The sequence below is a fragment of the Notamacropus eugenii genome, chromosome 4 (genome assembly GCF_028372415.1).
Source record: "Notamacropus eugenii isolate mMacEug1 chromosome 4, mMacEug1.pri_v2, whole genome shotgun sequence".
NCBI classification, from domain to species: Eukaryota; Metazoa; Chordata; class Mammalia; order Diprotodontia; family Macropodidae; genus Notamacropus; species Notamacropus eugenii.
Window position 1 is genome coordinate 72,995,369 of NC_092875.1, and position 10,276 is coordinate 73,005,644.

Here is a 10,276-nt window from a genome sequence, read left to right on the forward strand (position 1 = left end):
TCAAGTCCTGGGTGCTCCAATTCAGAAACTCTTATGGGTCATAGGAGGCATGATGATTGGTTATATCCCTTTCCTCCTTCCCCTACTCTGAAAACTCAACTTAGAATTGCTACTTAGAGAAATGGCCCCTGGATATCTGGGAAGGTAAGAGATCTTGGTTTAGAGCTCTCTCCCAATGTCAAGTCCCATCAGCTGACATACAGAAAGATAGCCAATAACCTTTTAAAGTTGGCCCAAAGGACAACCATGGCCACCCCTTTCGACATCACCCACATGAAATCCTGGACTTAGAGGTCATGGCTGACTCCTCACCCCCAAGATAATTTCTCAGGCTGTGCAGCATAATGGAAACAACACTGGCCAGAGAAGTTCCTAAGTCCTGGGTTCTACAGTCCCAAATGCCAAGTCCCTTCTCCTCATTGGTCTTCACTTTGCTCCTCTGTAAAATGAGGGGCTGGACAAGATCATTTCCAAGGCCTCTTACCATTTCAGAAATTCTACATTCTAAGGCCTCTTCCCGCCCTGGCCTTAAGCTGTCTTCTCTGTTAGAACAAATTTGAGATCCTGACAAAGAGTTTTAGTAGAAAGACAGTAAGAAAGGAGAGCCGGCAGGTGGCCAGCGAGAAGCCCAGCTCCCGTGCCCAGCCTGGGGAGCTCTCTCTACCTTGTTCCAATATGTTATCCTGGCAGCCAGCCTGTCTATCTCTCACTCCTTTGCTCTGGAGGGAGCCCCCCTCTCTCCTTAGACCTTTGCTCTGAGACTGTGTCTTACAGTGAGAGGCAGTGCCTATCACAGGGGAGGGAGAGGGGGAACTTTCAACCCAGTCAGCTGGAGAGGCAGGACAGCTCAGTAAGAAAGAGGTCAAGATACACATCTCTTAGAAAATACCTGGCTGGTGGGGATAAGTGAGGCATGCAACACCAGGTCATACAATACGTATATGCTAGTATTCTGCCCTAGTTCCTCTGACTAAAGCCACCATACCCCATATCTCATCAAAAAGCACAAGAGTCAGAACCGAGAAGAAAAGGTATGGTCACCCTATCCGTAAAAAAGCCCCCATGTCTCCTGGGACTGAGAACTGCTCTCAGTTGGAAACAGCTGCTCCTGCTCTGGCAATTTCTCTCCAGGTCACAACAAACAAGACCTACTCACCTGCTAAAGGGCCTGGGAGCCCCCAAGCTCTGCTGACACCCGGAGCCCTAATATTTCCAATTCACTGTGATTGATTCTGTAAATTGCGCCTAATGCAGCCAGAAGAAAATGGCTGACAGCTGAAAACCTTAAGTTTTTGTCAATTATCCCCTAAACATGCTAAGGGTGTGTGTGTGTGTGTGTGTGTGTGTGTGTGTGTGTGTGTGTGTGTGTGTGTGTGTGTGTGTGTGTGTGTGTGTGTGTGTAATAAAGTCCTATACACATATATGTGTATATATATATATATATATATATATATATATATATATGTATGTATATATGTATATATCGTTTTATTTTTAGTACCTTTGAGATCTCTGGTCCACCACAGGGTGTGTGTGTGGGGGGGAAAGAATCGGAGAGCAAAGCTTCTAAATTCTGCTTTTTTTGCCAAATGATGCTTCATATGAGCAACTTGGTAGGATTACTGGCATTGGCCACTTACTGTCCTTAAACTTACTTCTGTCAACCTCAAAGATCCCAACCAAAAACCCTTTGTGTGTATGTGTGTGTGGAGACAGAGGGAGGGAGGGAGAGGGAGAGCAGGAATCCAAAAAAAGGCCTCATCTGGGAAGAAGACTTTAAAATCTCTCTCTTCATAGCTGCACATCCTGGAGCAACAGCAGTCCTCACTGAGTCATCTTGGAAAGGGCCTTGGGTTCGGAATCTAATAGCATTTTTTACCTAGAAGACTCAAAGACCAGGGTTTCAATCAGCAGGTAGAGTGGGTCCTACATTCCATCCAAGCACAATTTGTGCTTTAAAAAAAAAAGGTTTCTCATCCCCAACTCCCCCAAAGAGGGCTCAAGCATCTCACTCCAGTATAGGTATTACTTTGCTTGGGCCTGTAACAACCATATGGTACTTATAAACTTTCTAGGAGATCTTAAAGCAAGCCCCAATACTCCTGGCAAAGTGAGATGCATACCCAGTACCACTGACCAATCTGGAAACCATGGCACACAAAGGGGTAGAATGAGTTAAATAATTCCTCAAAGGAAAAAAAAGAGGAGTTAACTGCCCATTTGGTCCCACCTCTAAGTTCCAACTCCCCTAACAGAGCCAAAGAGTCAAACTCCCTAGCTGGCTTTCCCATGTGGACGCTGCATCTTCCCCCAGAACAAGGTTCAAAGAAGCCAAGAACAGAGGCAGAAAGGCTGCCCTGGGTGTGAGAAGCAGGTTATTCAGAAGGAGGGAACTGACTGATTTTTTTTATCCATCAGGATCTGAGCATTCAAGGGCTGGAGGCAGTTCTGCCTCTTACCAGGCCATCCTGGAGGTTCTGAGCCCTAAATACCCTGCCTTTTTAAAAAGCAAAGGATATCATGTGATAACTCTTCTAGGGAAGGATGGAAATATGAAAGGGAGAAATAAAATATTTGTTTGGGAAAATTTTTTTTTAAAAGGAACCGAACAGGATGGTGTGTAAAGAGAAAGAGGGATTGTGTCTGCATTAACAATAGCCTTTCCTGCACTTGATGTACTGGTCAGTCAACAAGCATTTATGCACTGAGGTACAAAGAAAAGCAAAACCATGGTCTCTTGTCTTCAAGAACCTCACATTCTGATAGGGAAGAGGAAGTAAAGGGAAGTAAGCATTTCTGTGGGGCCTACAATGTGCCAGGCATTATGATGAGTGCTTTTTACAAGTATTATCTCATTAGATACTCACAACAACCCTGGGAGGTAGGTGCTAATGTTATCCCTATTTTACAAACATGAAAAGTCAGACAGAGAGCAGTTAAGTCCAGGGTCACTCATAGCTAGTGGCAGCTAGATGGTGCTGTGAGTTGAGCCTTTAAGTTGAGAGGACCTGAGTTCGAATGTGACCTTAGACACTTACTTCATTGTTTGCCTCAATTTCCTCATCGGTAAAATGACCTGGAGAAGGAAACAGCAAACCTCTCCAGTGTCTTTGCCAAGAAAACCCCGAATGGGGTCACAAAGAGTTAGATACACCGGAAACAACTCAACAACAACAACATACAGTTACTAAGTGTTGGAGGTCACTTTTGAACTTGGGTCTTCTTAACTACATGTCCAGAACTCTATTTACTGCTTCATCAGCTGCCTCTTATATGGAAGATAATAAAATACATCAGTATAAAAGGAAGGTAATTGCCAAGGGAAGGCCCCAGTGGGGGTGAGGATTTAACATGAGGAGCTGGGAAAGAGAAGGAAAAAGGCCTCCTGCAGAAGAGGGGGTTTGAACTGAGTCTTCTGGGAAGCCAGGATCCTGGCAGAGATGAGGGAGAATGTCCCAGGCATGAAGACAACCAAGACAGCCTCACATCTGGGGAAAGGCAAGTAAGTCAGTGTTGTTAAAACAGGGTAGGAGGACATTAAAAAGACTGGAAAGGCAGGAAGGAATCTGGTTGTGAAGGATTTTCTATCTGATCCTGGAGGTAATAGGGAGCCACTGGAGTTTGAATACAGAGTGATGTGATGGGAAGATGACTGTGGCACTGAGTTGAGCATGGGTTAAAATGAGGAAAGACATGAGGCAGGGAGATCAGCCAGTGGGGTAGGCAAGAGTCCAGGCATGGGGTGATGAAGGCCTGTACCATGGTGGCTGCTGCGTGAGTATTGAGGAGGGTGCCTACATAGATGCTGAGATGGTAGAAACAACCAGGTCATCATGTGGGGTGAGTGTGAGGAGCTGGGGATGACCTCTAGATTATGGGATGATGGTGCCCTGGACACTTAAGAGGGAAGTTAGGAAGAAAGGAGGGTTTGAAGAAAAGATAATGAGTTCAGTTTTGAGCGGCTACAGACTAGAACTCAGGAGAGCCATGAGGATGGGCCATGGAGATCTGAGAATTATCAGCATAGAGATGACTGAACCCATGGTTACCAAATGTGGTAGGAAGCAGAGAGGAGGACTCGAGACAGAACTTTTGGGAACGTCCATGGTTAGTGGATGTGATGTAAAAACCAGAACAGGAGACTGAGGAGGAACTGGAAAGCGGAGGAAAACTGGGAAAGAGCAGAAAACTTGAGAAAATATCCAGGACCTGCTCAGCAGTATAAAATGTTGCAGGGAGCTTAAGAAGAATGAGGCCTGAGAAAGGTCATTCAAAGACGTGGCATGGCCACATCAACAGGAAAATCAAACAGCTACAGAAATTATACCTCATATCTTATTGCACAGATGAGAGAGGAATGACTAAAGTCAAAGAGGGGGCCAGGGGCTGCCTGGACCCACCTCCTACAGGGCCCCAGCAAAACAGGCTGCTCCCTTAATGGGGTGAATCCCCACAGATCCAGGCCACTGGACCTGCAAAATGGAGACAAAAGTTTCAGATTAGATGTGCACATGCCTGATTGGGGCCCAAGAGTCAATATTTCCACTCCTAGAAGACTCACAGGAACCCAAGGAGTATGTGAAAGAGAGAGAAAGAGAGAGAGAGAGAGAAAGAAAGAGAGAGAGAGAGAGAGAGAGAGAGAGAGTGTGTGTGTGTGTGTGTGTGTGTGTGTGTGTGTGTGTGTATAACAAAGAAGGTACTCTTCAGGATGACGGCATCAGGAGCTCTTGGTGATTTCCCCAGACACCCAGATGTCATCGACTGGGAGGTAAGGGATGGAAAAGACCCATTAGCTCACTAAGGTTGTACCATCTCTCCAGGCACAACCTTGTTTGCTCGTTGCTCACTGTGCATATTGCGCCCAATTATATCAATTCTCCACACGATTAAGCCATCGTTAGGCAGGGCAGGTGGAAATTCCCATGGGGGGGAGACTCCTCCCACCTCCATCCCCACCGAAAAGTGCATTGTCATCCTCTTAGATGCTGTAGTAAACTAAACATTTATGAAGGGCCTACTAAGTGCAAAGCTCTGCGTCAGACCTGTCTGGAGTCTTCAGCTACAATAGCACACGACGGAAGGGAATTTAGCCCATGCCGACTTCATACTCAAGAAAAAGAATTAAAGTCTTAACAGGAAAGTCAAACCTCTGGCCCCTTTCATTGTTCTTTCTTTCCAGAATAAGAGGAAAGTAAAGGCAGGAGGGGAGATCCTCTCCTCCAGTATTCCATAGATAAAATACTGAATTTGGAGACAGTGGATCTGACTTTAAATCACAGCTCCGCCATTTACTAGTTTGTGTGACCTTGAGCAAGTCAGTTCTTTAGTTCTCAGTCTCCTCATCTGTGAAATAAGGGGAGGGGGGAGATGAAGTAGAAAATCTCAAAATTCTCTTTAATGCTAAATTCTGATGTTCCAATATTGACCCTAAATAACATAAATATGGTCTCTGGGCCATCCTGAGGAATGAGATAATTGCATTAATCTGGTTCTGTGAGTCCATTTTGGGACAGAAGGATCTCTTACTTGATCCAACCCACTTGCTGGAAAATTCACTTTTCTGAACACTGAAGAAAGAGCATCATGTGGTTTCCTTTTACTTCAAAGCACTAGACAGCAGGAGCAAGCCCAGTTCTTTGTATATCTATCTCTACCACAGACAAACACACATCCCAGCCCCAGCCTTCCCCTCGAACCTACTATTCCCACTATACAAACTCCCTTTTCAAAGCTGCAAATGCCAGTGGCAGCTATGAAGGTCTAGTTGGCAGAGTAAAAGACACAGAAGGCAAGATGGTGGGGGGAGGCAGAAAAGGAAGCCACACCAGACCCTGGGAAATGGAGAGAGAGAGAGGGAGAAATATGCAAATGGAGAGTCGCCTCAAATCCCTAAACCCATTAATAAGGCCCTGAGCAGAAGCAGCTGGTGTCTCATCGGAGGCAACTGGCCAGCTTTTCCAGAAGGGTGAAGGGAACAATTCAGGGAAAAGGAGAAAACACAAACACACACACGTTTCTCCCTGTCCATCTCCCACTCCCCTTTGAACCAGCCAGGTGCTTTTTTCACAATGAACTAACAACAGCTGGGGGGAGACACCAGGGCTCCCAAGATAGTAAATCAGCAACAGGAGATGCCCTGAGACTGAAGGGGCCGGGCTGCGCCGGGCTGGGCTGGGGGGCAGGAGGGACACTTCCATCTTCTCTCCTTTGGAGCCAAGCTCCAAAAAAGTGGTTTTTGTCTCATTTTTCATCTTAAGGGTGATGATTGCTGCTGCTCGTCTAGCCCCCCAGGACGGGGCAGGAGGGTCAGAGGGTCCCTTCCTACTTCCCCGACAGCCAGCACCCAGAGGCTGGCTGAAATGTCTGACGAGCAAATTCATGAAGTCATGAATGAATGAATTCCCAGGCTCTGCTCCTTTTCTGGCCAAGAAAGCCTTCGGATCTAGAAATAAAAGCTTCAGATCTAGAAAACCCTACTAGCAGGAAGGGGGCGGGGAGAAAAGAGTGCCCCCCAGCTGTGGTTGGGGGGTGCTATGAGGCTAAAGGTGTGTGAATGCCTCACCCTGAGGCCCCCCATTAGTCTTCTACATAGGGTCCCCACCCCATGTCCTGCTACACGAGGACCCTCCCTCCCAGGCCCACAGAAAGGGAAACCCCGCAGGCCCAGCCCGAGCAGGGAGGCATATGAGGGGGCGTTACGAGGTGCGTGAGTTGGGGAGGTATCCCTTAGCCCTCCCAAAATAGTGCACCAGCCTGGAGAGAGGGGCAGGCAATCTCCCCATAGAAGAGGGAGGGGTGAGGGGAGAGAAGAGAAAAAGAAAAGCCCCACCAGGGCTTCCCACTTCGCGGCTGCCACCTTCCCCCGACACCCCTTAGTCTTTCAGAGAGACTCGGGGTACAGGTTTAAACACAACCTCAGGGCACCCCCCCCCAACTGCGCATGCGCGCTCGCAAGCTTTTTCTCTTCCCCCTCCCCACGTTCGCCGGTTACAGTTCCAACGCGGAGCCCAGCGGCCGGAGTGCGAGATAACGGCCAATGTGGGGTGGGGGGAGGAGGAGGGGAGAAGGAAGGGAACTCCGCCCCTGCCTCCTCCGGGAATGACGTCAGCGCTCCTCTCCCCGCCCCTCCCCTCGCCCTCGCCCTCGCCCCCCAGCGGCGCGCGCGGCCAGGGGCTAAAGCCGGGCTGGGGCGGGCAGCTGGCCGGGGTGCCGACCGGCTTTAGGGATTTCGCTTCAGGCTGTGGCTCCGGGAGGAGAAGGGGAAAGACTGGGGGGATGGCCCGCGGGCAAGGCACCCACGGGGTCCAGGAGTTGCAAGAGTCGCACGCACGGCCTCCGTATTCTCACCTTCCAGTGCAGGCGGGATCCCCGAGCGGGCGCCACGTGCAGGGCGAGGCTGCCAGCGTACCCCGGCCCTGCCCTGAAGGTGCCCGGCCTCCATCGCGACCAGCCCCAGCCTCTAGACAACTAGTCAATCGATGCATTTCCATTCAACAAGCCTTTATTAAGCTCCTTCAGGCACCCAGGGCCGGGAGGGGTAAAAATCCAAAGGCCGCCGCCCTCCCTCTCTACTTGTAGCAGCCACAGATGTTCCTTCAAGCAAAAACCTGGTCCCCCCCTCCGCCTGAATGCGGCCCCCTCCGTGCTTTCCGACAAACTGGCACCCGGGGAGCAGTCTGCTTCGGGAGAATTCTGAGCACGTGAACACTCACTCAAAATCCTGTGTCAGGGTCTCCTGGTGGGACCCCTGCCAGGCTTTCCCCCCTTTCACCTTCTGCCGAGCTCTCTGAAAAAATCCCCGTTCCTGGAGGGTGCCAAGGGCTAGTGCAGACTTCTTGGCTTTCCCCAAACTGAAAGGGCTTCAGGCAGGTATCAGTCACCGACACTCCTTCCCTCCCTCCATGGGGACCTGAGATGGTTGGAAATGTTGTGACTCCGTTCTCCAAAACGGTGAGGAAGCTAAGGGACCTTCCAGCTCTGTTTCATTCTATGATTTGTCATTCCTCTTCCCCGTGTGGACAAGAGAAATGTTTCCTTCTAAGAACAGCCCTGTGGGGCAAGAGATTCAGGGTGGTGGCAGCGGTGTAGGGACGGATCAAGAAGTCCCAAATTGTCTTATCAATCCTAAATCTTGGTTAAGAGCACCCCCATACACACCCCATTTAGACGAACCAGGCTTCCAGCATCTGCGGGCTGGAGAGGGGCAAGGGCTCTGTCTTTGGGTCCCCAAAGCCTAGCTTGTCATCCGAGGGGGACGTAACTCCTTTGGTGCTCCGGGGTCCAAGGTACACGGAAGTGAGCTAAAAGCTGAGAGTGGAAAGGGTGGGAGGGTGCTCAGAGGAAACCAGAAGCTAAATCCCATTTGGGAAGAGGGGTGTGGTGAAAAGCAGGATAGTAGGTGGGAGGGGAGGCACAAAAAGAGGGGAGGGGGGAAATCCCCTAGGAGAAAGGGGCTTGGGGCCAGAGGGAGCCCTCTGGTGCCCAGTGGAGAAGGGATGTCCATGGTCTGACCAGCAACCAAGGCCAGCAGACCAGACCTGAAGAGGGAAAAAAGAATAGGGAGAGGTCCCCTGCCACTTTTCGGATCCCTGTGCATGGCAGGAGAGAGAGGAAGGCAACGGAGGGTAGGGACTCAGGAAGACAGCGGGCTGTGGGCTCCCCAGGTGCGGGAAAAGTGGAAGACACTTCTTGCCTCTCAACAAGCTTCCCAGAGTCCATGGGTTCAACCCTTCTCTCTGCCTTTGAAGGTATAAGCTCCGGGGCTCTGCCTTTCTCGGGCTTCCCCCACCCCTCGGCTCGATGCCCCGTAATTCAGTGGTGCATCTCTCTGTCCCCACCCCCACCAGTCCCCGGAATAGCCGTGGGTCTTCGCAGCCTTCAGCAGCCTGCCTTTCCTCCATCCTGTCAGCCCTCCTAGGAGAGAGCTGCCCCGGGACTCGGCTGCCATCGCCCGCATACTCCGATACAGGCATCCCGGCTCCCCTTCCTTTCCCCTTTCCTGCACTCCCTGCCCCGCCCGCATCATCCCCGGGTGCGTCCAACCCAAGCTCGGGGGCTTTCTGCCCAGCTTCCAGGACAATTCTTCAGCGAGTGCTTTCCAGCGTATTCCCCCCTCCCCCCAGCCCTCCTGGTCGGTCGCATCCCTCCCTTCCCAGCACAAATTCACAGCGCTTCCAGCTACACCCCGCTTGCTCAGTGCAACGTTCAGAAGCCAGTCCGGTCCGTCCCCACCCCCCTCTCGTGCAGAGCCGCCCCCCCAGGCATTGTCCCGGTGCCTTCCCCCGGCTCCTGGGTGCAACGCCCCAGCTCCCATTCGCGAGCACAGCAGCCGGGGCACCGGAGCATCCTTCCAGCTCCACACAATGCCCGGCTGCGCCGGTGCCTCACTCCCCGGCTCCCTCACACAATGCCCGGGTGCATCCCATCCCACGCTACGGCGACTCCATCGCCCCCCACCCCCTTCCTCCTCGACCGCCCCCCGCCCCCATCCCCGGGGCTCGGGCTGAGATTCTACCTGGTGGCTGGCTGGGCTGGGCTCCCCCGGTTCTTGCCCCCCTCACATCCTCGCAGGAAGAGGCGGCGGCGGCGTAGCATTTAATCCGTCTGGCCCCGGCGCTCTCCCAGGCAAGCCAGCCCGAGCAGCAGAGCAGGCAGCGGGCGCGCGCTGGCCGGGGCTGGCAGGGATCGCGCGGGCGGGCGGGCGGCGCGAGGACAGACACTGCGGCTCGCGCTCTCCCAGCAGCTCCAGCTCCCCACAGCCGGTGATGTCATTCCATTCCAAGAGCCGATGCCTCCGCCGCCGCCGCCGCCGTCGCCGCCGCCGCCGCCGCCGCCGCCGCCGCCGGCCAGGAGCTGAGGGGGGAGGGAGAGGGAGGGCTCGCGCGGCTCCGGGGAAGGGGGGAGACGAGGAGCCCACGAGGGGGCGGAGCCGGGCCGTCCCTGCGTCACCGCGCAACACCTCGCCACCAAACCTCCCTCCTCCCCTGCCCCCTACTGCCAGCCAATGGGAATAGCTGACTTCTGTCACGTGGTGATCAAAGGACCGAATTGTGAGTTAAAGGGCTCAGAAGCACGTGGTGCTCTCTGGAGCAGGGGCTCCAGGGAGCACGTGGTGATCCCAGTGGCGATAGCGCAAGAGGGCCTGTTAAAGGGACCCTCGAAGCGCCCATGTTCTCAGGCTTGGATCTCGCTTCACACAATTGTAAATGGCTTTCTTGGAATCAGCTTTCCCCTCTGCCCTTTCTGCTATTTTCAGTCTTAAATTTAAACACACACA

At 52.2% G+C, this 10,276-nt stretch overlaps 1 protein-coding gene across 2 annotated transcripts in view; it reads right to left on the reverse strand.

Moving 5' to 3' along the window:
• Positions 1-9,794, reverse strand: part of PTPRS (protein tyrosine phosphatase receptor type S) — a 216,607-nt gene extending 206,813 nt beyond the window's left edge. Inside the window, exon 1 of one of the 2 annotated variants that reach the window (XM_072601878.1) lies at positions 9,515-9,794. The gene's annotated coding sequence lies outside the window, so the exon portion shown is untranslated. The remainder of the gene's footprint in view (positions 1-9,514) is intronic. The other variant, XM_072601884.1, reaches the window with a different exon arrangement.
• Positions 9,795-10,276: the final 482 nt, after the last annotated feature.